At 40.6% G+C, this 27702-nt stretch overlaps 1 long non-coding RNA gene across 2 annotated transcripts in view; it reads right to left on the reverse strand.

Annotated features, from left to right (window-relative positions):
• The window catches only part of LOC120402972, a 112619-nt gene that overhangs the window by 77771 nt on the left and 7146 nt on the right, over positions 1 to 27702 (reverse strand). Inside the window, exon 1 of one of the 2 annotated variants that reach the window (XR_005597393.1) lies at positions 21245 to 21336. The exons of the other annotated variant lie outside the window; for it this stretch is intronic. This is a non-coding gene — a long non-coding RNA (uncharacterized LOC120402972). Of the gene's footprint in view, positions 1 to 21244; positions 21337 to 27702 lie in introns of those variants that run through there. 2 annotated transcript variants of the gene reach the window in all.

Genomic DNA, 27702 nt, shown 5'->3' on the forward strand with positions numbered 1-27702 from the left:
TCAGCAATTTTCAGGATGCAATGTAACATGGCAAAAATAGGGGGAAACAATGGGCTTCCTTGTTCATTCGGGGCCTGAGCCAAAGTCAGTGGGTGGCTTTCCATTGACTCTAATGGCCTCTGGATCAGGCCCCAATACCTAGAATTTATCCTTCAGTATAGAAACAAAAAATCCTAAACCACAAATAAGCATTTTATATGGAATAGTATGATCCCTGGGTGAGAACTCTATTCGGTATACTGCTGGATAGAGTCTAAACAAGGCACCTCTCTGCTATTAGTTCTTTTATGATAATAGAAGGTTCTGAATCCGATATTCAACATAAAAATAAGCTTTGGGGAGGGCAAGGGGGAAAAAACAAAAACACTGTGACATTAATGTTCAATTGATAAAAACTTTGCAGAAGTCTCTATATTTATTTATTTATTGTAATTCTAAATCCCTGCCGCCACACAACAATGTCACATTTTAATGTAATATCATGTCCAATGCATATTCATGAAATAAAAATCTTGGCAGTGGCACAAGAAAAGTGGGATGAAGTGTGTTTGGCGGAGTGCGTCACGTTTCCAGACCAGCGGATTTTTTGATTAAAGTCCCTTATCCGTTTTATCATGCATATCCACTCTCTGATTAAAGTGATCTGGAGCTGACACTCACAATGTCAGTATGCACTGAGACCCTTCACACAAAACATGGTTGGAATTTATATCCTTAAAAAAAAAAGAAAGAAAGAAAGAAAAAGAAAGAAAGGGAAAAAATAGATCAACTAAACTTGCTATATTAATTTAAGTATATCTGTGTGTGTCTATGTATTTGAGAGAGCCAGACTTTGGATTCTTTATTTTAACCTTAAGTATCTTGTTTAATATTGCCAGACTAAAGACACACTGAATTTTTATTTCCATTCCAAAAAAGTACACATGGTCTAAGTTCATCTCTGTTATGTTGGGCTTACTATCAAAACATCTCCACATTGCTGTAGGGGAAGGAACATAGCTAGGGACTCTCAGCAATATATAAATAATGAATTCCCCTTCTCCCCCATATATGCTTTTTTATTCTAGGTAATCATTTTTCTAGATTTCCTAATTCCTAATTTCGGTGTATGCAGGCATTTGGGGCCTGATGGAAAGACTACCATTGAATTCAGTAGGTTTTGGATCAGGCCCTTGACCCTGATTCAGGAAAGCACTTCAGCATGTGCTCAATGTTACTTAAGGACTTTCTTGAATTGGGGCCTTAGAAATGTTCGGAATAAGCAAGGTATTACAGGACCTTCACATTTTTAAATGTTGGGAACTGTACATTAAATATATATGGTAGTGTGTCATTATCATTCTTAAATTCCAATTCTTCACATAGGATCTCCCATTGTGCCTACTGCTTCCAAGAGTCTGGCTCACTTGCTCTAATCCAAAGAAATCTGGATCTTGAAAGAAGCTGTGAAAACCTATTTATAAGTTACTTGGAAACTGACATTTTGTTAACAGCTGCTTTAATTTTTCCAGTCTAATATTATTTAAAATATTCACCTAAGTTCTGGTTTCTTCTGAGTTTTGCTCATGATTATCTAGGTTTTTTTGTTTGTTTTCCCCTGATTTGGGTGTTTAAGTAGTAAATGTAAGTGCTTATGGTGGCAATTGATACATTGGGGAGTGCAAGGCATGGTGCTGTACAAATTCTCTGGCACTGAAATACATAAGCAGAGCATTGTGAAAGAGCAAAGCTTGTTCTATTCCAATCCAGATCTTTTCCTGAGCAGAGACTGCCAGTCATACTGAACTGTGTTTCTACATTGTGAAGGTGACAGACATTCAGTAAGAATTAGTCTGAGAGTGTCAAACTCATTTCACTTGTGAATTAAGCCTTTCACTTCTTGACAAATATAACTCTAATAAGTAGACAGACAGGGAAAAGTAAATTAATTTCTTTTGTTCATTAAGGCAATGGCTTAAAAATAATAATAAACTGAGACTAAGGGCTCTTTGCACAATGAAAACAAACAAGGCAGGTGGACCTGCATGAAAATAGATAGTACTTATATTCATTGCTCAGCAACAAGCCATGCTTTCACTATCCTGATTCAGCAAGGAGACTAGGGTCATAACTGGAGAATTAAAGAGAAAACAAGTGGAAACATGAGAAAAATCACCTTTTTGGAAATACCACTGGGAATGGATGGCATTTTCACTAGCCTGCACATAAACTTACACAGGTGGGAGTTTTTACAATCAGAACAGCACAGGAACACTGTTTGTGTGCCTCTATGATACATATGCACTGTTACAGTGGCAGTTTGTAAGCACGTAGCTGGCATTGTTCCTTCCATACAATGGTACTAACTCTGTCCTTCATTTGCAATGTATGTGGAGAAATTAACTGTATGTAGGCCATTGCAATGAATATTTCCTGCATGGAGGCTTTTCTAATATGACAGGAACCAATGGTTCTAGCAGACTAAAAATAAACTGATGACCTGTATGAAAATAGTCAGGTAGAGCAGTTCAGCTAATAACTACCAAGGCCCTCAGAAGTCTTAGTCATTCTGCACAAAAAGAGTACAAAAGAGTGATTAGTCTCAGGTTATACACTGCTTTGTGCATTTGCTTCCTCATTGTATTGCTTTTCTTCTGATATGGGAGACCCATCCAGCCTCTTGGTGCAGAACATATGGCATAACATAAGGACCTTATTTAGGGTGATCATCCATCTTGCAGGTCATCCCATGCTGCCATCTCATGACCCATACCCTATACAGAGATACTGAGAAGCATTTGATTAAGCAAAGTCAACAAAAATTGTAAACTTTGGATGCCTGAAGTTAAGACCTTAAAACTGTACGGAGGCACCTAATAATTTCTTAGACACTCAAGTTTGAAACATTTGGCCTAAGTTTTCAAGCAATAGTCCATTAAAAGTATATTCACTAAGGGTGAAACACATTCCTATGAAGAACATCAGAGCAAGGCTTGTACCAGTCAGTCCAAGTTATGTCCTGTTTTGAGGGCTTAACTAGTCTGTCTAGCTATAAAGGGGTGAATTTCAGCCTGAAAGTGAATTGTATAAATCACATGTAAAATTTGCATCTTGTGCTGGGTAGGTTAGTTACAAGAGGTGAATGCAGGAGTGTCGTTGCCGTCACATCACACAAAATGTTTTCACACTCCTGCCTGGGATTTTTATTTGCCTACACCCTGATGGGTCAACTCATTCCATAATGCTGATGGAAAACGGAAAGTTTAAAAAATGCCCCCACCTTTTTTTTAGTGGACTGAAGATTGGTTTGTGCCACATGTCATGATTAGAGCTAGATGAAAAATGGTTTTCCCATTTTGTGAAAATTTCAAGATTGGAATTTTTTTCCCCATCCCCCTGGGATGAAAAGTCAAAATCTAAAAAATGTCCATGAACCAAAAATCTAAACAAACAAACATTGGTTCTGGTAAATTGAAATGTTTTACAGTATTTTGATAATTCTGAATATATTTCATTGTGATTTCCACCATATATTTACTTAAATTTCCACTACAATTTGTTTAAATTTTGGTTAGAAGTATTTTCTTCTAGAAAATGTCAGTATGAAACATTGATAATTTTGAAACTTTTTTCCAAAAAATATTCAAATCAGTTTGTCAAAACATGAAAAGTTTCAGTTTCAACAAATTAGCTTTTCTGACCCCTCCAAAAAAAGTTTTGTAGAAAAATTTGCAACCATCTTTAGTGATGATCCACACAACTCTTCTTTCTTTCCACACATAATCATGAATATTTCCATGACCTTCACACTCACTCATGCTTACCACAGTTCCTCATACATGAGCTATCCCAAACAGGGAACATAAACAAAACCATATAACCAAGACCTTCTCTATGCTGAGGGGTTTTTCAGGGTTTTGTGCCAACCCCTACAGTGCACATGTGTTCTGCCACAATGTTAAGTGTGTGTGTGGTGGTGGTGGTGTGGGAGGAGACTGAAATGATGTGCTTTACACTGCTAAATTGCGAGGTTAAACCCCATTTTGGGCTAGTATTGTGTGTCTACATTAGAACTTTACATTAGTGAAATTCCACTGATTTAGATACACTGGTGAGAATGTCTATAGTCTAGACAAAATCCAGCGCAGCATAAGATACAAACCTTTAATTGCAATGAGCTGTTTGTGAACGATCTGCAAACTAATGATTAGTCCCTGACAATATTCACAGATAAGCCTGGTAACAAATACATTTGAGGATTTTTAAATCTGCTCACAGACTATTCCGAAACAAAACACAGGCAAAATTTATCAAAACAATTACTGGATGTGGATTATTCACTCAGCTCTAATTATTATTATTACTGATGACCCTTATTAATCGACATGCTTTGTCATTTGTGCCCAAAAATGGCTAAGCTGTCCCCACTTCTGAGCCAAGGTTTAATAGCCGAGGCAGTGCTGTAGTGTCTCATGTCACTTAGTGTCTCATATTACTACTTCCGTACTTTTACAAAATACCCTGCAGTGGAGTCACTAGTACATGAAGCATTATGAATAATTAAGCATTACATTATAATTGTCAATGTGCTTTATTCATTTACAACCTGTGTTCCAGCGCCCTTGCTTTTTAAATTAAGTTTGTTTACTTACTGGAGGAAAAAATTAAGACAAGGGTGGGAGAAGGATACAAAGAGAACAGCGAGGCAGGAGTCTTGAGTGGAACAAAAGGAGCAGGAAAAGATTAGAGCAGAGGTCGACATAGGAGTGAGGTCAGCAGAGCCTTAAAATGGCAAGTGAGAAGCTGAACTTGATGTGCAGGAAAAGGTAAAGCCAGTGAAAAGATTCAAAACAGTGAGTGATGGGTGACATGGGCTAATGGGTGAGAGTGTAACAAGATTTGTGAGGCTGCCCTGTGACCAGAAGGGAGAGACATTGGCACAGAGTGCTTCCCTCCCCCCACTCCCCCCGGGCCCTACATTTGGATAGGAGCTTCCTCCCTGATTCAACCTGTTATTTGGTGACCTTCCCAATAGATTACTGCAGGAAGCATTGCATGGGACTACCTTGGAAGTCTACTCAGACCATAGCTAAGGTGCACAGCCCACCTATTTAAAATGGTGTGAGTATTACACATTATACCATTCTTAAGACTACACTGACTTCCTATTTGCTCACAAATTCAATATTTGTGAAGCTGTGAGCTCAGGGCTGAGACCACCGCTCTTCTTTTTGCACCATCCACACAGATCAGGCTGCTTTTGCTTACAGCTCCTAAGGGCTTGTCAACATTTGAAGTGCTACAGTGGCACAGATGAGATGCTTCAGTGTAGACACTACCTATGCCAATGGGAGGGGTTCTCCCATGGGTGTAGGTAATCCATCTCCCTGGAAGGCAGTGTGCTAGGTCAACAGAAAAATTCTTCCATTGAGCTAATGTTATCTACACTGGGAGTTAGGTCAGCTTAACTGCACCACTCAGGGGATGTGAATTTCTTACATCCGTGAGTGAAGCAGTTAAGCAGACTTAATTTTCTAGCATAGACCAGGCCTAAATTTGAAAAATAGGGGGCTGCAGATAAGGTCCTTGATTCTGAGCTAAAGCCCAGGGTTGGGAAGCAAAGGTGGCTATAAGCCATCTTCACATCTCCTGAATTCTGTGACAAACTAGATATCTTCCCAGCCCCCTAAGCATGTTAGAAGAGCTGCTCTAACTCATGCCAGCTTTGAACAGTCACCTACAGGGCTGTCTGTAAGCCCAGAACAGTTGAAGTGCAGATATTCCAGCCACATACATTTCCCAAACCGAACATGCCTCCACACTGGCCCTGTGTTGGGTACTAAGGAGGCCCCATGTACTGGAGGTATTCATCAGGGATGCTCTGAAACATCAATCCTCTGCAGCAGCATAAAGGGGGTGGATCCTCATGGAAAACCAAAAGTTACAGTGTTGTCAGTAGCGAGTCGGAATCTTTGACACACCGTTCCTCTATTGATTGACAGAGCCAGAAGGGTACCCAGAAGTCACCTACTACAGGACAGGCCCAACAAAAAGAGTAACAGAATACCACTAGCCATCACCTACAGCCCCCAACTAAAACCTCTCCAGCACATCATCAAGGATCTACAACCTATCCTGAAGGATGGTCCCTCACTCTCACAGAGCTTGGGAAACAGGCCAGTCCTCACTTACAGACAGCCCCCCAACCTGAAGCAAATACTCACCAGCAACTACACACCACACAACAGAAACTCTAACCTGGGAACCAATCCCTGCAACAAACCGCAATGCCAACTTCTTTTCACCACATCTCTCTTCGCTACATTACAAGGAAAGAGGGACTGATGGAAAAAACAAACAAACATACAAACTGACACTCTGCGTTAGCATAGCATCGGTTCAGATTTCTTAGTTAATTCTTGAACTCTGATTCCACTAATTGCTGTACTGGTTCCTGTAGGGCAGGAATGGATGGTCTCTCATGTTGTAAAGCTGGAGTGGGTGCTCAAGTCTGTAATAATGGTTTTAAATTAGGAGGGAGTGAAGAGGGAGAAAGAACTTTTAAGCCAGAGGTGCCCCTCACAATAACAGTCTTACTGTGTGGGTTTCAAGTATCCAGTTTGCATTTTGTCTGATAATGTACCATGCACATCACACTATTCTAAAACAGCAGGATTATTTTCTCCATTCTAATTGATGAACAGCTGTGCTGTAATAGACTACAAAGCACAGCTTCAGTGATCTCTCCTCAGGCCACCCTAGGAACTGAAGACTCCACAGGGAACCAGAAAAGAATTAAAGATTTAAAAAAATAAGTTTTGAAATGTCCTATTTTGTTTTTAATTTTTTTTTCCATTTTGTAACTGCAATAATTAACTCCAATTTCTCCTTTGTGTTCCAACAACAGCTCCAGTCCATGGCCTAACCCTAAACACAGCATGTTTTGTGCTAGCCAAACACTGCTGTTTAGAAATATAGGAATTCATGAGTGACTGTTCACTGTACGTCAGTGTTTGCTTCAGTCAAGTCACTTGTGGGATCACTTGTTCCCTATAATTATTCCGAGTCCCAATAAACCCCTAGTAGCCATTAATTAATCTGCTGAAGCTCACAGTATTTCTCTCCGTTCTACTTTATGAAGGTTCTGATTGTTCCCACACCCATCACCATGGATTCTTAGCTCCTCTCAGTCTCCTCTTGTTTATATCTAATACACAACCATATTGTAGCAAAGTTTACAGAAATCTCAGAAAGCATTATTGATAATTTTTGGATATTGGGTACAGCTTGGGCTACACAATGTATTTGCATGGGCTGAAGAGACAGTTTTCAGATCTGGATCCTGATCTAAATTAGCTTTAGGCACAGTTTGGGCTTTCAGGGAAGGTCAGCTCAGAGTAAGGGTTTCAGTTCTGATTAGGTAGAACTGAAATTTTACAGTCCATTTTTGGGAGATTTGGGCCCCAAATGATGGAAACTCATGAGATCTTCTGATCAATGGAGATGTCTGCCATCTTAAATGGTAGAAAGCTCATAAGATGAACTGCTCTTCTGCATTTTCCACTGTGTTGGCCTGAAATCTTATAAAAATGATTGTTTTCAAAAGATTTTGTCTACATCCAAATTGGAAAAGGAAAATAGACTCCTCTGAGTTTTGGAACTGACTCAGGATCAGGGCGAGCTGATATCTTCAGAGTCCAGTCTGACCTGCTACCCCCACTAAATTCAAAGCAGGGAAAGGTCAGAATCAAGTTCTGAGTTTGAGGCCCTCTCTAGTTTTCACATACTGTATTTTTCTGTGCCCAAATGTGCAAGAAATAGTTAAATGTTACCTCTGGTGGTATCAGTGACCCACTTCAGAGAGTGCCGACTCAATTCAATCAAAATGAGTGACAAGAGAGCAATTTTCCCATTCTCTTCAATGAAGGAAGGTTTTTGTTTTATTTTACTGGCGATTATTCACTGTATCTTTTCTATAGGTAAGTTTTATGCTTATGTCTCCTTTTGTCTAGATAAGTGTTATCCAGTAAAATGAACACAATGAGACTTCTGTTTACCTTAATGTTGTTTAAAAAACCCTCATAGATTCAAAAAAATCAATAATTATCCAAAATAATTTACCAAGGATTCAGTCTGGGTAGAAAAATGCAAATTGCACTAATATTTTTTAAAGGAAAAGAAAAAAAACCCTGTTGATAATAAGCCCCAAGTAGCAAAATGTCATGTGAAAAAATAAATTAATTAAAACAATTAGGAGGTTAGCATTTTCAGTAGCCATTAAAGACATTAGAGAATAAAACCAATGTTTTAAATTGCATTCAGAAAGCAACTGAAAACCAGTGCAGACTGGGGGAAACACAGTTGTTATATTCTATCTGTGAAAAAAAACCACTAAACACCCATACAGTGGCATACTGCACCAGATGAAGCTCCTGAATGGAATGTAGCACTTAAATACAGAAGCACTTTTCACCTTTGGAGCACTTTACAGTCATTAACACACTCACAATATCTCTGTGAGGCAAGTATTGTTACCTCAATTTTATAGCTGGAGAGCTGAGGCAGACAAGGGACTTACCAAGGTCAGACTCAGGATTGTCATCAGTGTTAATTGACATCCCAGTTTTTAGATCATTGGCTTTCTTGGTTTCTTACATGTCATCAGCAACCCTGAGTCTGGCATATCGCCTTGGGCAAGTCACTTAACATGTCTGCCTCGGTTTTTCCATCTATAAAACTCAGGTAACTATATTTACCTCACAGGGACATTGTGAGTATGTTAATGTTTGTAAAGATGATGACAATGAAGATGAAAAATTGCTTGTATATTTAAGTGCTACAGTCCACTACATTCCACTCATTCATCTAGTGCAGTATGCCACTGCTCACTTTGTGGGGGGATTTTTTTCCATAGAGAGAATATAACAATAGTGCTCCCCCAGTTTGCACTGGTCTCCAAATGGTTTCTGGGTGCTATTTCAAACATCGGTTCTATCCTATAAAGCCCTTAATGGTGCATTTTCCACTGTGTTGGCCTGAAAATCTTATAAAAATGATTATTTTCAAAAGATTTTGTCTGCATCCAAACTGGAAAAGGAAAATAGACTCCTCTGAGTTTTGGAACTGACTCAAAATACTAACTGCCTCAATAATAATAGGAGATATACCAATCTCCTAGAGCTGGAAGGGACCTTGAAAGGTCATTGAGTCCAGCCCTCTGCCTTCATTAGCAGGACCAATTTTTGCCCCAGATCCCTAAGTGGCCCCCTCAAGGATTGAACTCACAACTGTGGGTTTAGCAGGCCAATGCTCAAACCACTGAGCTATTTCCCCCCCCATCTTTTTCTGCCTCCTCATCTTCTTTCACAACTGCTAAGATCAGCTAATGTGTACAAGGTAACAGGCTGCAGATTTAAAGGTCAAAGGACTACCAGCCAGGAATTCTCAGTGAGGAGTTCTTGACTGGCTTTCACTTCCCCCAAACTGGTCTGAGGCCTTGTCTACACTACGCAGCTTGTGTTGACACAGCCTTGTCACTAAAAGTTAGTGTGTGTGAACGCTTTCTGTTGGTATTTTGTAAAAATACTTCCAGCCCTGCAAGCGGCTGTAGCTTTGTTGGCAGGAGAGCGCTCCTGCCGACAAAGCCGCGTTCATATCGCCACTTGCGTCTGCAAAACTTTTGTCTTTTGCGGGGGGGAGGAGGGGTGTTAAGTACCCATGAAAGAAAAGTTTTGTCGACAACGCCACACTGTAGACAAGCCCTGAAAGAGGTAAAGGGCCTTAGGCCTCAGAGCACGCTGATAGGCCCATCGGGTTTTTTATGAGGTGGTAGGTTGACAGGGATTGCGGTCTTTATAACAGCTTGAAAATTGGGTTGACTCCTGCATGTGCTGGCTAGTGTGGAAGGATAATATCATTAAAGGCAACCAGAACTGTGAATAAATTTCTAGGTGGGGGCTCAAAGCAATGGTTTTGTTTACTTCCAAAGGAAACTCCTAGCTATAAACTGGACAATCACGTTCTATTAAACCTGGCCTTTTTGACTGTTCTTAACAACTGGGTTATACTAGTGTCACAGAACAGATTTTTAAACAAGGTAGATTTCTCTAAATACATTTCCCAGGTTTCTAGGTTTCAGCTGAAGTCACAACAAATAAAGGCAATTACCTTAGTGAAGCCGAATAAACGAGAGAAAGAGAGGGAAAGTTCTTCTGCAGTATTAAGCTGACTCATGTCCTCATTGCAATGTCCAATATTTTGACATCGGCGCTGTAATTAATCTTGCAAGAGGATTGCACTCTTCCTGGTATCACTGCATTTCTGCTGTGACCACTATGAAATGCTCTTTTGTAAGGGGAAAGAATGAATCTAAGTGGGAAAATTACTGGAACTGGAGAGAAGCTTTAATGGCAACCTTGGCATCCTGCAATTTCACACATTAAAACGTATTTAAAAAAAACACTACTACAGTGCTTATTGTACAAGGCTAAGCTTTCCACTCTTCTAACTATTAATAAGGGCTTCCCATTGAGAAGACAAATACACGCTTGATGCATTTTTAATCCTGTGCCAATACATTTGACTAAAGCTGTTTACTGTTTCAATGACAGGATTTAACTTGCCCTTCTGTATTCAACATTTCTGATTATTAATGACATTTGAAAAAAAAAAACCCACTGATAAAGGCCATCAATGTTATATTCTGGTCAATTTTTCCAAAGAGTAGCAACTAAGGGCCAAATCCCGATCACTCTATAAACATGAGTAATCCTCCCTGAAATCAATCGGCTGAGTGTAATGGGACCATTCATGTACATAAGAAAGGTGTGTTTGGTCCATTATTTAGGTAAATATTAGAGATGTTACTGATTCTCCCTGTTTCAAATACACCCCTGGAACCAGAAAGTGTAGCCTTCCCAAATCATCCTCATATTCAGTCTAAATTGGCTCGTCTACACTAGTCCACTGTACTTCAAGATCCCAGGACAGTGATTTATACTGTAAATATGTCCCACACTCAGGAAGAGAGCATCCTGGGAACTGAAACAATTGTTTGCTGAAGAACTTTAGGCCATTCAGGAATTTCTCTCCGAAATTTACCAGCAGTGTTTCTTTGAAGGAAGACACCATGACATTGGTCTCTGCAGCACAGGAACAGGGAGACCAAGAAGGACTCATATTGAGTTATTTTTTAACGTAAAAAAAAAAGAAAACCCTTCCCCCAGCCTGATTGTTATTTTGTTACCTAAGTGATAAAGTAAACCTAAGGTTAAAATGAAATTACATGTGCTGATGATCTCCTAGTGACCTCCATTGTGCAGTTCCATTACATTACATGTTAATAACAGCATTAACAAAATGCACACACTTGGGCACTGTCAAGCACCAATGCAAATCAAAAGACACGGGAGGTATTTTACTTTTGTTTTAAGCATTAAAGGCTCTTATGAAACACAATATGACAGGCAGAAGAAAGCAGGGCTGGATTTTCAAAAGGTACCCAGAGTAGCATTGATTTGCATTCTGCTTGGTGTCGTTTTTACAGGGCCTTTCACTCTGCTGCAATAGTGCATTCAAGTCCTGACCTTTTCTTATGAAAAGATATTCTGTGTCTCTTACTGTATAAACTAGGAAATCAAAACTGTATTTTCTAAATAGGAGTTAATTTACATATTTCAGCCTTGGGATGGAAAAGACTGCTCTGAAAACTAGAATTCTTCTTTATTTTTCCCCACCAATCTGTGAGTTTCGGGTTTGGCAAACCCTATCACTGTTTAAAAAAGGTTTGGAGAGATTTTAATAGCTAATAATAGGAGGAAACATAAAAGCACAAATCCAATTTAAGTGAAAGGGTTCCTGTGTTAGCATTACTTGTCAGTCTTTGGTCGTACTGTATAGGGACCAGCTAGAGAGCAGTGGCAGCAAAGAAATATAAAGTCCAGATTTAATTCTGATACAGAGAAATACAATTTCAAAACCGGACGTCTTATCATAGGCATGTCCCATTGGAGAACTCATTTCCCTAGCAAAAGGCTGTCACTGCCATTATGTTGTACAAGGAACCAATTTACTACTACAGCTAAACAGGGTGACTGGTGCTGTTGGAACTTAAGCATTTGAAGTTATCGCTAGAAAAAAATAGCATTTCAAATGTCAGTGAAATGGGAAGGTATAATTGAAAAGTATCAATCAGAGAAGCAAAAGGGTTTAGAAGGCTAAGACTGCAGTTTTAGTACCGGCCTCCCTCCCCCCTCTCTTTTTTTCAGCTTCTCTCTCTCTTTCGTTTTTCCCCCCTCACATGCAAATTCAGATTTAGCTCTGTACAATAAAAGATTTTGGCTTGATACTCATTCTGTGTTAGACATGAAATACATTTTGATGGTTCTCTTCTACACTCCAGTGAGCGTAATTTCACTATACAAAGTTGCTCACCCCACCCCAGATCCAAAGCTACCAATCTGTAGTGCATCTAAATTCATGAAACCAAAGCTGATTTGGTTTTTACAAGTCCCATTAATCTATCCATTTACCTGAACCTCCATCACTTCGGGATGACTTTTTCCTGCCCCACATTTATCTTGTAGAGAATAAAACTATTAGCTAAGATAACCTTCTGTTTGAGAATTCAGGGGTAGGAAAACGTTGAGGAAAAAGAAGAACTGAATATAGGATGAAGTGGATCTATGTAGTTTCATAGTGTTACTATTCATGCCACTATAGTAAAACTATACTAGCTGCCTGTTTAATTTTAAAAACAGCAAAAAATATCCACTTCCCTTTCCATATCTTATAAGGAGTCTTGAAGTTTAAATCTCCTCAATGTGATAGATATGCTTGCTTTGATCTGCTTAGCTCTTGGAAGTCCAGGGGCTCCGGGCTGCTGGCCCTGTGCTGCCCGGGGTCCCTAGGGACAGCTCTGTCTGCCATTGGGGATTCCCCCCCTCCCCCAAGAATCCCCTGTAACATTTCATGAACCCCCAGGGGTTCATGAACCCCAGTTTGGGAACCACTAGTCTAGATAATACATAGTCCTGCCATGAATGCAGGGAATGGGACTAGATGACCTCTCAAGATCCCTTCCAGTCCTATGAGTCTATGGTTACATTCTTAGTGTAATTTATTTATTTTACACTATATAAACCAGTCCTTGAACAGAGATGCCTGCACAGTGTTTGTAACCAATACGCTTTTTTAGTAATTGCAGCTAACATGAATGCCCAGTTCCCAGGGAGCAATTCTACTCAAAGAATTTTTTCTAATTAAAGAGATTAAGGGACAGAGTCAACTCTCCTGAAGCTCCCACAAAAACAACAAAAACAAAAACCAAACATTACAAACATTTCTTCAAAGATTGAACAGCTCTTACATGCTAAGAAAAAGAACTTGTAAGTCTATGTGCAAAATCATCATTTGGTATCTCTGCCAAAACATTATAATCAAGTCCTGTCTTTTTAGTGCAAAGGGTACTACATTCCCCTGCTTCACAGCATGAGGGGAGCAAATCTATGCAAAGCATCATGGTGGGGACATTTGGAGGGAAAAGTTTCTATATAGACATCTCCCCCCTTCCCCACTCCATGCCTACCTGCTGTCCCAAGGACTGGAAAGGGAAAGCTTGCACTCTTCCTTTTCAATAGAATCACAATGTCATCGCACAGAGAGGGTCATAAAAGATAGCGCTATTTGGGGGACTGGAAGGCTCAAAAAATTTTCAGAAGGATGTGGATACCCACCCTAATTCACTGGTCCTAATCTGTAGATTCTAAAATTTGTTACATCTGATAGTTGTTTTGAAAATAATTGGAAGTCTCAAGCCAGCCTATAGAAAGGTAGCCCCATCACAAACCTGCCACACTTCTTTTATGCAGTGATACGTACAGTATTTTAAACTTGTCTTCCTTCTAAAGTAATTTTACCTCACACACAAAATCCTCTACCTACATTAGAGTGTAGATATATTCCTCCTCCACCACCTTTTTGATGGATTTCGAATTCAAATAACTTAATGGCTAACAGCCCGCAATTGTTCTTGATATTAATAGCAATCCATGCTCTCTTTTGAAGATTAAGGTAGTAATTCAGTTCTCAAAATTCTTCTGCTGTTTATAAATTATTTGAGCAGAGATGTCATAGCTTTTGATGTGTCATCTGAACCCTTATGTTCAACTCTTCTGTGCTTGATAGTCAAGCTAAAAGTTGTGAGTAACTTGAACTCCTGTGATTTTCAGTTGATGTGGACTTCACTGTAATCCCAAGATACCATTTAAAATCATGTGTGTATCACAGAAAGCTGCCTGAAATCACTTTCTAATTCAAATAGGCTTTTTGATTATATGGAAATTTTCACCAACAAAAATTGGAAGTTGTTAAAAAAAACCCACACACACTAAAGTCTATAAACTTCAACATTTTCAGTTGATTAAAACTGAAAAAAATCAGTTTTGGGATTTTCAATAAGAAAATAATTAAAAGAAAAAAATTTTAAAAATGAAAAATCAAATAATGTTTGTCAACAATTTTCATGGGAAAATAAAATAATTTCCCAAACTGTTCTGATATTGGATGTGGGTTATATGTAAGTTACAATTTGCCATATATATGTATATATACATATATATATAGCTGTCGAGATACAGCACCTTCAGAGCAACCTGATTCTTCCACCAGAGGGGATAAATAATTCCTAATGACTTCAGTGGGGATTACTTGATGTGGTTAAAGTAGATTGAAACAGGAGGAGGGATTTCTTACTACACTAGCCAAAGAAAAGAGGAACTGTGGGAGAGCAATGCTATCCCAAACCAGGGAGGGAAGAGGAACTTCAGCAGTTCCTGCACTCCCTGTTCCTTTAATCTGACCCTAGACAACAACAGTATTGAAATATATATTTAAACAAGTTTTGGGTGACCCAGGAAGGAAAAAGGAAAAAAGTTTGGTGTCCTAAAGTCCCCTGCCCCTACTAACCTTGCTTCTGCTGCCTCTCTCAATATGAGAATCAAAAACCCCATTATTTGTTCAAGTCCTCCTATTTACAAAAGTTTCAGTCATCCAATCAACAAAAGGAAAAATACCATGTGACTTGGGTGTCCAATCACAACTCAGTTAGCAAGTTCCAAATACTGATTTTTCACAGTGGTCACTATTTATAATAAACTCACAGGCTTCAATATGCTCACATAAAACATTTGAAGAACAAATAAAAGGGGGAAAAATCAGTCTTTCACGGGAAAATGACAAATAGAAATAAGGGATACATTTGTCAAAATACTTCATTATAAACCATCTACCCAGCTCTGAGCTCGGGTTCAAGGCATTTCTTAAATATGATATTCAAACACTTTGTTAAAGCAAAGCCTAAATTTCTCTGATACAATACAATCAAAAAGGGAAGACAATAATACTTTTATAGTATGGCACTGTCTCTTTAAAGAGGCAGAGGGGGAGAGAAATCCAGTAAAGAAATACTGTCTCATCATAAAGAATCGCTAGCCACTCTTGAGTCCAGCAGTAATACTGGACAGTTTACTACAGAAGGCAAAAATAAAGTATGCATGAATTGAATACAACCACTCATTTAAAAAAAAAACTAGGAATGATTTATTTATTTATTTGTAGGACAAAAGGCATCAATCATTTCCTCTCTCACTGTTTCATCTCAAAATAGGAAAAAGCCAGCCTTTCTTCAACCAGAGGAAAAACTAGCAGGATTAACGTTGATGCAGCAATGGCAAAAGCAGACAGACAGGCAGGGACAAGATTGCATCCAGCCTCCAAAACACATGTAAAGTTGGAGCTAAAATGTCTTATGCATTTGTAATTTATATGCAAAAGTCTTTTACAGAAAGCCACCAATTGCCAAGTCGCCTTTCGCAACTGTTTTAGGCTTGCAGAAATTATGGAATTTTATATTATCCATCACCCTACCAAAGGCACGACTGTGAGAAGAACATGTAAACTTTCTTAAGACCAAGGTATTAAATTTTTCCTTACATTGCTGTGTTGGTGGCTCAGCAGGAAGACCTATTTTTTGCTTGTGTTCAGGCAACTTCCCTGGCAGTTACTGCCTGCAACAGACTGTAGGGAAGCTGCCAACATTCCAAAGCTCTGATGATGCGAGCCAACCTTAGACTAATAATTTTATATATCAATATAAGTGGAAGAATTACATAAAAATAGAAAATTTTAACAGTATGGTATTCTGTTATGAGAGAAGGCTAAATAACATGGGTGCCATATGAACATCTTTCTCCTATCTACAGTACCTAACTTTAGCATAGTCCATATGTCTATTTGTCTGATAGCTGAACTTATTTTGAAATAACTCTAAATTACAAAAGGGAGCTCTGAAAGCCCAGTGTCTCAAAACCTTCAGAGGTGAAACACCTGTCAGTGGTCTTTCTGCAGCAACGTTGAACATGAAAAGTCAAATTAGCAGTAGTACTGGAATAGTCCTGGGAAACCCAAATACATCATTTATAGAGCCCCAAATCAGGACCGGTGGAGGGGGTAAAGTAGACATTTGCAGCTGCTTTGTGTCTGTATCCTGATGCATACAATGAACTTCTGCAAGCAGCTCTTTAGAGACTGGAGGAGGACGTTGTAGGTTGGGGATGGAAGTTACTAAAACCTCAGCAGTTGCACACAAATGAGTCAGTGGCCAAACACTGGGGGTGATTTATGGAGGAGTTGGCAATGATTATACAGTTTTCAAGTTGCTTCAAGCCCAGCCATAGTGGCTCCATTCAGACAGGAGGAATGGGTGAGGGTAGTCAGAAGCAGATAGAGAGACAGACAATGGCCTCATGCACATTTTGCTTTCTCGTTTAGTCTCTGTTGGATACTTTACATTGGCAGAATGTTTAGTAAGAACACATGAGTTTTTCAAGAGCAGAGGCTCTGACATCTCTGCTCCCAGCAAAGAGTTGAAATGTTGGCTTTAAATTCCTTAACAGATTCCAGACCATCATCTTTTTTAATTAAATGCAAAAATACTATGTTAATGCAACGTTAATGCTGAGGTTGTCATTGGACTGATGTCAAGAAATTCAAAGTTATAGTTCCCACAGCAACCATAACTTAGAGACTCCCCTCCCCCCACAACCCTCCTGAAACAAACTGGGCTCGGTTATGCAGAACAGACACCATACTGAGGGGAAGCTCTGGGAGGGAGAAATTGTGCACAGTACCTCTTGGAACTTCTCACTGCTCAGTGGGAGTGTGTCTGCTGCTTCAGGGGGTGTAATATTCTCCCCTCTGTTCTTCCAGCCAGTTCTGCTAGCTAATGGGGAGGGATAGCTCAGTGGTTTGAGCATTGGCCTGCTAAACCCAGCGTTGTGAGTTCAATCCTTGAGGGGGCCACTTAGGGATCTGGGGCAAAAATTGGTCCTGCTAGTGAAGGCAGGGGGCTGGACTTGATGACCTTTCAAGGTCCCTTCCAGTTCTAGGAGATTGGTATATCTCCAATTATTGCCTTAATGTGGCAGGGGCCGGCAGCAGAACTAGAGCCATGCCTCTTCTCTACCTACCCCTTCTGGGGTAGGTAGCAAGTGTGGAAGCACTAGAAAGGAACAATGCCTGCGGTAAGGTGAGCACAGTGACTGGTTGCACTTGGGGTCACATGTACCGCATGCTGGATAATAATATGAAAACACACCCATTTTCTAAAACTAAGCTCTTTATTAAGATAACTATGGACAGAGATGCTGCAACTGCAGCTAGCATTTCAGCTATGTGCACACAGACTGGCTTCCTGGGCCTCCTCTAAACTCTACCTCCTGCAGCCTGTGCCCTTCCCTCCAAGTTCCATGTAGATTGCTACAGAAGCCTGTTGTATGGGTACATTGGGGGAGGGCCTCTTGTGCCCTTCTCCATTTGGACACCAGCATGCTGGCCATTGACAACTTGATCCACAACATGTAGTTACTTGGACACAGACAATGGGTTCATTTTAATATTAGAATTCCAAGCTGCATGTTGCATTAGTATCACTTCGATTTTGTTTTTCTTGCATTTTTCTGGCTGATTATTAAGTGCTTTTAGAAACATTTATGAATATGCATTCATCAGTGGAACCAGGAGTGGAGGGATAGAATTCAATAGAATGGGATTTGCACCCACCCAACCATCCAAATTTAACTTCAGTGGCTTAATACATTCCTTTTTGGTACTTGGGTAGTTTTTATATATGCACAGCAGTAGCCAGACTTACGCACCAAAGTACTTGTTCTTCATATCACTTCGGTAGTGCTTGGTCACTTCCTAATTGCTATCTTTATCTTCTGCATAGTAGAGGATGAGGAAGGCACACACCATGGAACATTGTCTAAGCTCATTCTGAGAACATATTGTTCTGCTTAACTGTTTTAAGGTTTTCTATGCCACCCATCACCACCATAGTATTTAAGCGTTATGCAGGTAAATTGGATTGGCATTCCAGGGTCGTTAGTGGATGACACAGAAACTTCTACTTTTCTCCCTGTTTATGGAAGATTCTGCTTGGGGTATTTTATTAATTTAATTCCAGTGGGAGAACTTTATCAAAGAGGAAGTTTTGATAGCATGTCCTAACTGTGGTCACACACTTAGATTAATCTCATCTGGTCTAGTTCCTTAGCCATATGCCATCAACAGAAGGCACTTTGCCTCCAGACTCTCATGTAATTCATCATAGGTTTTGTGAGTTGCTTTTCCCAGAGGAAACCCAGCAGTCTCAGTGGGCCCTGGATGGAGTTGAGACTTGATTCATGAGTTACTTTAAAGATCAAGACCCAGGGTTTAAACTGGCAACAGAGGCAAATAGGTAGCTAGTGCAGGAAACAGAGCACAGGGGCCCACCTTGCTGAACCATCAAGTTCTGGTGAAGATGGCTGCCTGTTGCACAAGTTGGAGCTTTTGAATTGATTCTATATTCAGCCCTAGATCCAGTGAGGTACAGTAATCCCATGTGGAAATAATCGCTGTAGCCAACTTTTCATCTGAGAGGAAGAAACAAATTTCTTAGCAAACTGAAGACTGGAGACAGAAGAACACATTATTGACACTGATGCTACAACTAGATTTAATTGGGATTTTGAGGCTTTGCAACATTTTGATAAAGGTAAAGGTTTGTTGGAATAGGAAGGCAGTGACTTTGTTAGCTCTTCAGAGCATTTACCACTTGCCCAGCTGAATGTGAGCCAACTATTCCTTCGTCCAGGTACTAATCTTGTAGGCACTGTGACAGCCTTATGACCACCCAGCCTCCTCTGTGAAATGCACAAAGGAGTGTATTTTGGCACCAGAGAAATGACATTTTACTACATCGCCAGGTGGCCTCAGGAAGATGGGGAAGAGAAGGGGAAGAAAAATGGACCCAATAAAGGAGGACTTTCAAGGAAGTGTAACAATTACCTATCACCATTCTCTTGGTCCCGTATTATGGGTACTGAGACATGGCCTCTATTAAACTCCCAAGAAGGTCATCTTTTAGTGCTACTAGGGCTATTACCATACTGTACCCTGGTCTGAAGCCTAATTATAAGGCATCCATGGTGCTGGCAGATGTCACAGGTTGTGGAAGCTTGTCTGTCACTACCTTCTCAATTATTTTGCCAAGGAACTGGAAAGTTGGAGGGGTGGTGAAAGAAAAACATTTTCAGGATAAATTTTCAATGAGTAAGGAGGCAATTTTTCATCAAAAAATGTTTTCCAAACAAAAAATTTCTACCCCGTCTAACAGAGAGCCTCAAGAGTTTTTGTGTTTGGTTTTGTTTGTTTTTCCCACGTCACTCTAGCGGGTGCCACTGTTGCTTTGTCATGTCTTTTGTCCCTTTTTTCTAGTCTTTTTGTTCTTTATGAGACTTGCACAGAGGCTCTTTTCACATGGGGCCCTTTGCCTATGAAGTACTTGACCTACATATGGAAAGGGAGGAGAAGGTGACAGAGAAAGAGGAGAAGAAAATCATAACCTGTAGGACATCCATCAAGTGATTTAAGTCTATACATATGGCTGCAATTTTTTCTTTGAGAAATGAATCAAGTAATGCTGCCGACAGTCATTCGTTTCTGTCAGATGCTTCTTTTACTCTCAAGTATGTCGATAGCTTAAAAGTTACATTATATCTTCTCCAGTGTTAGTGCAGCAGTTTCCCATTTGATTTCATATTCAGTTCATATTTGTGGAAGCAGGAGGGGCTCTTTACTTTACTTGATAAATGGTAACATCTGGCTTTGTGATGGGCCATCACCAGCATGTTTAAGGAGCCGCTGACTCTTCATGGAAAACTTGGTAAAACATTTCATTTAGAGGCAATTCTAGTTATTTATTCTATTTTCTGTATTTCTCTTCCTCTCATTCATGTTCCTAGAGACATTTGTATGAAAAAAGAATTGCTGTTGCCTAAGAATTCCTCTGCATATTCTTCACCTGAGGTCATAATCATGTTTGTGACTCTGTAATCATTTCCACAGCAACCATTTATGATGTCACTGAAAATTATGGATTCTAGTGAGGAATGAATAATACACACAGGTGCACTCTTAAGAAATAAAGACTCTGGGCCAAATTCTGTGCTCAGTATAAATCTGGAGCTACTCTATAGCAGAAAATTGAATTATTCTACATTTGCGCAATAGTAATTGAATGCAGAATTTGACCCTCTCTTTTTATTAGAGACCAGCCCAGCTAAAAACCATGGATTCAAGCATTCCCAAACACTGGAATGTTCATAATTCTGGAATCCAAATTTGGTGGCTTCCACTCATGTCCACAACTATCATTAACTGATTAAAAATTGGCAGGAAAAAAGCCACACCCATGCAGGCAGCTCCTAAAAAAAAGAACACCCAGATAGGCAGCTTCTAAATAAGATATTTGCATAGCCTCCCAGGAGGCTCTTATTTTCTTTGAAGAGACAGCATCAGGTCAAATTTGGCTAGAACTTAAGCTTTTTGCAAGACCAAAAAAAAAATGTTTCCATGGATTTTGTTTATGCAATGCAATGGAAACCATTTGAGGTAATTTTTAGGTCCTCTCTTTGTACTTCATCCTTGTCAGTGAGGGCCCAACCTAGTAGAGGGGAGGATAGAACACAGATTCATGGCTCATGTAACTTCAAGAGCACATAAGTTCCAGAAAGTCTCATATTGGGGCTGCAGAGAGTACTGGCCTATCCAGGGAAATAATGGTGAAGCAATCTGAAAGGTTTGAGGACCTACTGTCCAAGAGCTACTTGGAGAGAGAAGAATCTATGTAAATGGGGTCTGTACTCCTGAACAGCCAGCTCACCCCTTTCTGCCTCCTGCTGTGGTTGCATAGGGAAAAGAGATTATGGAGGGATGTTGAAGTCAGCAGGTGATGTTCAGCCCCTTGCACAACTGGGTCTTCAGGCCTTTGTAAATATAAGGAGACTTATGTCACAATTTTGCTACAAGTAAATGCCGCAGGTGCTCTGCCTTGCCTGAAGTTGGATATACACTGCAACCCACTCTCTAAAAATGCCCATTTATACACTTATATACATTGTTATAATTTGCAAAAACTTGGAATTGAAAAGAAGGTAAATAGTGTATCTTTAGGCTATGTTACATTTTCTAGTAGTGCAATTGAAATATCAATCATTCTATTCCGGCCACATTGATCGGTAATTTTCATCTTGTAATTTCAAATAAAACCTCTCTCTGCAGCAGCTACGGCAGCACTTTCCAGCATATAACTTCACAGTTCATTTTAGCTTCATGACTTAAAGATATTCTCTCCCCATCGTTCTTGCACATCCTTTAAGTGGTAATTCCACTCTTCCAATTAGATTACTGGAACGCACCAAATAAATGGGCCCCTTTTCCCAAAGCCATAATATCCAGCTAACAACTGGGATTAGTAGCCAATCGCCTGGGCCAAATCCCCTCCCTTGTGCTGTTGCATTTCTTCTAAGATCAAGTCCTTTTGAAAATTATATTTTATAATTGGTGCTAATCAGGTTGACTGTTGACCATCCAAATGCTGAATTTACACCAGTTTTCAAGAGAACACACACACAAAATAGTTACAGACAATGATAGGAATGTAAAGATAAGAAAGAATAAATCTGGCCTACTGGTGAAAGTACACGCTGGTGGGGCAGGCTATCTGTGTTCCATTCCTGGCTCTGGCACGGACTTGCTCTGAGCAAGTCACTTCATCTCTTTGTGCTTCAGTTTCCCAATATTTAAATGGGGAGAATAATAGGGCTGATCAGAACCCAAAATTCCCATTCCGTGGACAATCCAACAATAAAAACATATAACCATTCCACACAGAAACAAAAACTCAACATGTTGAGATTTTCTGCAGGAATTCCGATATTTTGATTTTTAAAAAAACAACTCAAAATGACTTTTCATTTGAACTTTTTGAAATGAAATTGTTGTAGTTCCCTGAGCTGCCCAGAAACTCAAGAGTCTGGCAGCCCTAGAAGCCCCTGGAGCACCAGCTTGACCTTGGGCTCTCAGGCCTCTAGCTGCATGACAGGGAGTCTGGAAGATCTGAGAGCCCTGGGTCCAGATGGACTCCCTGCCCCAGAGTGGGGAAGTGTGTTCAGATTGGCCTGAAACTATTTTTTCCTGATTTTTTTGGAATTGCCAATGCACCAAAAAAATTGTTCTTCGTACAGCTCTGTTTGTGACCTTGGCCAAGTCACTTCACCTCTCTTGCCTCTCTCATGTCTTGTTTATTCACATTGTAAGCTCTATCAGGCTGGGACTCTGACTCAGTTGGGGCCTCTACTGTAGTATACATAATACTACACTTTAAAATAATAATAAAAAAAAAAGACCTAACCAGTATTCCAGGTTCGAAGAATACTGCAAGCCAGAGAGACTCTCCACCACTAATAGTTGGACTGGGCTGGCCACGGGTGTACAGCCACTCACCACTATGTTTTTCTTTCCAACCCACTTCAATGAGCGATAGCCAGATTTTTTGCCTGTCCATGTTGGCCAGCAAGAAAAAGTGCACACACAGCTTTGCATGATTGTGTTGGAATGGCTGCGTGAAAAGATGACGTAAGGAGGGCTGATTCTCCGCCCTTTGATCACCCAAAAGTTTGGGATGCATAAGAAATGCAGGATCAGCTCTTTAGTGCCCTGAGCCCATAACTCTGTTGATCTCCTCCCATAATGTCTGTGACATTGGTGAAAATACTTATAAGGGCTGCACGTTTCCTTGTGTACCATGTTCCCCATGCTTCAATAATTTAACTATCCATGGCTTTAATGGCAACATGAAAATGTGGAAAGCATGCTGGCCTGTAGTGCAGATATTTATTTACAGCCCATCACATTTTGTGAGAATTGCAGATGGAAAACAGCATGCCCAAGACCCCAGCTCAGATAGGAGACACTGCCCAGGTGTTTTATCCATTGCTGCACAATAGAAACAACCTAACAGGGTTATCATGCAATGGGACTAGAAAACACAGAACTGAGAAAAGATCCACCTGGGGGGGACAAAGAACAGAGGCTGATGAGCAATGGAGGTCTAGCATCTCATTCACTGTGAATCACAGAAGGGATGTGAAAAGGCCAGCTACCCTCGTAGCAGCATTCAATAATAGTAATCAATTATCAAGATGAGACATAACACCTGAGAGGGAAGCCAGAACAAGGTGTCCATGCTCTTCCTCTTATTCACACAATATGTCTAAAGACACTTCCTGTAGTGGCAGTGAAGACTGAACATTGATTAAAACATGTGTCATTATTGGCACAGAAGTTACAAACTGTGGGCCTGTCTGCAAGTGCCCCTGCAGCACCCGAAGTCAGTAGGATTTGGAAACAAATGCACACCACAAAATAATAAAATTCTACAAAGCACAAAAAACATGCATCTGGCTCCCCTACAGGTATCTGCAAACCTAACACTACCACCACAACAAGCTGGCCATTGTCACTGTGGCAATAGCCCTTTGCATTTCCTGAGGCCTGTCTGCTGCAGAAACCACACCCAGACTAGAACCTCTGAAAAATATAGAACCAGATTCTTGGAATAAAGGAGATGGAAACTGCCCCCTCTCCCCAGGAATTCCCTGTGTGTGTTGAAGTCAATGAAACTATTAAAGTCAGTGGGACTGAAGCACAAGCTTAAATGCTTTGGTGAATAGGGATGGGATTACTCATGTGCTTCAACATAAGCACGAGTTTAAGTGCTTTGCTGAGTTAGGGTCTTATTCACCAAAAAGTCCTACCCGATGCCTGAACAAAAAAATAAGCAAACTTCATGTGAAATCCCAGCAGTTTATGTTATACCATGAGAAAGGTATTTGCTGGTGGGCTCCAAATTTCTTCAACTTTTTTCATTTTAATTTTGTTCAAACAGTTATTCAGTCTGGCAGTAATCGCAATGGGTGAATGGGAAAAACAACGGTATGCTCAGTTCAAACACAGTGCAAGTATTATCAGCTCTGTGTTACAGATGGGGAAAGCTGAGATGCAGAGATGTTAAGGGGCTTGCCCAGGTCACAAATCAATAGAAGAAAGGAACAGACCCTAGATTCCTTGCCTCCCAGTCCTATATTCTTCTAACCACTGGACAACAGATTCCCACCCCCTCTCCACACACATCCCTCTGACTCTTAGCCTAAATTTCACCAAAAGTGATGCATTGACATGAACTGAGCTGAGGAACAAATAAAACACGCCTGAAGCAACAAACAGCTTTTTTTCCCAGGTTTCCATCTCGGTGGTGTCTGTCGGCAATGATTAAGGTGACAAATGAAGTTCTGAGTACTAATTAAACTGAAAATAGCAGGTACACCACAACAGTGATCTCTCTCCAAAAATGATCCTGCATGGCTTTTACTGCTCTGCTAGCTCAGAGCTTGTTTTCACTACCATGCTAAATCCGCACCACTGCCTTCAATGCAGTGGCACCGATTTAGTGCATCGGGTGAAGACGCATCATGTCGATGGGAAAGCGCTCTCCTGTTGACATAAATTACTCCACCTCAAGGAGAGGCAGAAGCTATGTCAGCAGGAGAGTGGTCTCCCGCCAACATAGCGCTACATACATGGGTGTAGACACCGCTTTAAGTTGATGCAACTTTCATCGCTTGGGTGATTTTTTCACCCCCCTGAGCGACGTAATTTACATCGACTTAAGTGGTAGCATAGGCAAGGGTGCAATATCATCCTAAGCAGGTGCTAATTCACCAGGGGTAGAAGATGATGGACGTCCACTCACACACCCCAAAGAGTAAGACAGTGGGGACTTTGGTGCATGAACATTAAGGTCTAGATTCATCATTGAGCTGGTACAGACGCTAGCACAGGGACTGACTGAGCAGGAGACAACTTATGCCTTCCCTGTTTTGGCAGAGGCAGCTTTCAGCCTCCAATGCAAGTCAGGGCACACCTGGAGCTGCTCTATGTTCTCCCTGCTGCCATAAACCCCACCATAGCTCCACCTTCTCCCACCCCAACCTGTCTAGTCTATCCCTGCCCTACCTCCATTCTATCCAAGCCTACCCCATAATTCCCCCTGCACTCCCCCAGCTCTGCACTGGGCAAGGGGTGTTCAGCACCAGGGGAATTAACTTGTGAGGAGGCTGTGCGACCTCTTTGTAAACCTGGCCATAGCACAATGATGATTTTCTCCAACACTCCACAAAAGTGAAGCGGGAATAAGCCCATGCTGCTGTCATGGCCACCTCTGGCTCATGTCTTTTACAAACTTTGAGTGCTTTGTGGGGTTGGGTAATTCCCTCCTGCCACCCTAGCCATTTCCCCATTCTTTTTCATTTTCCCATTTCATGGGGTTTCCTCTTCTCTCCCTTTCTACAGTCCTCTTGATCCACAGGTCCAACAGCAATTTTAAAAGTCAATGAACTTTATGGTGAGTCTCAGTGCATTGAGGTTACAGAAACACCCACTCTGTATCACTTTGGGGTACAATCCGTGAAAATTCTAGGTCAAATTCCCATGATGCCTGTGGAATTATGCTCAGAGATGAATTTGGCTCTGTATGTTCAGTTGCTCTCAAAATGTCTCTTTCCTTGATGGTGTGGCTTTTTGCATTGGGATATAGAATATAAAGCATATAAGGACACACATATAATCAAAGTCCTTCTTCACTTCACTTACAATACACAAGTGGTTCTTTACCTGGCAACTCAATATTCATTTATACCTTGTACATTTAGGAGAAGACAAACGGATGCTACTTTCACAGATAGAGGAGACCAGAGTAGCCATGTAATTACTGTGGGCAAGACAGGGAATTCATATGAGAGAGATAAAAGATACAAAGGTTGATCTGCAAGTCTCACACCACGAGCAGTAGATATATACTATATGAAAAAGGTAAAACTGGGATTGGGAAGATGTGATATTAGCTCCAGTCCTGTAGTCCAATCCATGACAAAGTCTTCTCTAATATCACCCATGTACCTATTATATTTAGGTCATTTTAGAAAGATAGGGATTACACTACCCAATCAGATCAGTGGTCCACCTAGTCCACTATCTTGTCTCTGATAGTGGCCAATACCACATATTCCAGACGAAGGTGAAAGAAATCCCATAGTGGACAACCGTAGCCATAGTGGAAGTTACTTCCTAGACCCTATCAACAGCTGTTTGGCTTGTGCCCTGAAGCATGAGTATTGATCTCTTCTAAAAATAACCCCCAAACAAAAACAAATTATTTCCTTGTTTAAAGTTGCTGTGGATGTTCTCATTATCCAGATAGATGCCCAATCATTTAGATGATTAGCTCCTGGAGGCAGGAGCTGTCTTGTTGCTGTTTTGTGAAGCACCTAGCACAATGGCATCATGGGCTATCATTGGCACTCTCACAATACAAACAGTTAATAATAATAATGCCCACATCCCAGGTGGGGCAGCGCAGTGACTGGGACGCTATCAGAGAAGATAACAGCAGACAGCTTGGAAAGCTGATTGATGAGCAAACTACCTATTCCTCCCTTCCTTTCAGATTCCCACTGGAATGAGTGACTCCATTCACTTGAAAAGAACTTTTGCTGGTATTAAGGATGGAAAGGAGTCAAACAGCATAACCCATCCATGACAGGTTAGAAAAGTGGTCATGGAGTAAAATACTCCAGCCTACTCTGAGCTCTTCCTAACTGATGTAGCCTGCCTCGGTCCTACGCATAGTACTTTGTCCTTTATTCACCCAATTTCAAGGTTATACTCAAACACGTACTGAAAGATAAAAGCTTTAAATAATGTACGTTCTCTTGTTGTCCTTTTCATCAGGAGCACAGGTGCATGACCTCGTCCCGCAGCACAAAAAAGCTGTTGTCATGGAAACTGCTCAGGATGCCAACTTGACAACAAGTGACATTCAAACCAATAGGGACACCATTTCTTTCCCCCTCCCCCACCAATTTGACCAGGGGCCAAATCTGCTATATTCCTTCCTCTCTGGAAATTGAGTACACGGTATTATGGGGGAATACGGATGCACTGGGGAGGGTTTGTCCTTCTAGGAGTCCCTCTGGAAAATTACAGTTGACAATAGATTCTAAATAAATGGTGCTGAGATGAGCATGATTATTGTTTAATTTTAGAAAAAATGGGGTGAGGGAATAGGCAACCTCTCCTAATGGTTAGAGCAGAGGACTACGTGTCAGGTTCCCTGACTTTTATTCCAGATTGCCACTGAAGCACTGCTTCACTGTAGGCAAATCACTTCACCTCTCTGTTTTAGTTTCCTCACCTGTAAAATGGGGATAAGCTCAGGGAGAT

This window comes from Mauremys reevesii, linkage group 4, assembly GCF_016161935.1.
Source record: "Mauremys reevesii isolate NIE-2019 linkage group 4, ASM1616193v1, whole genome shotgun sequence".
NCBI lineage: Eukaryota > Metazoa > Chordata > Testudines > Geoemydidae > Mauremys > Mauremys reevesii.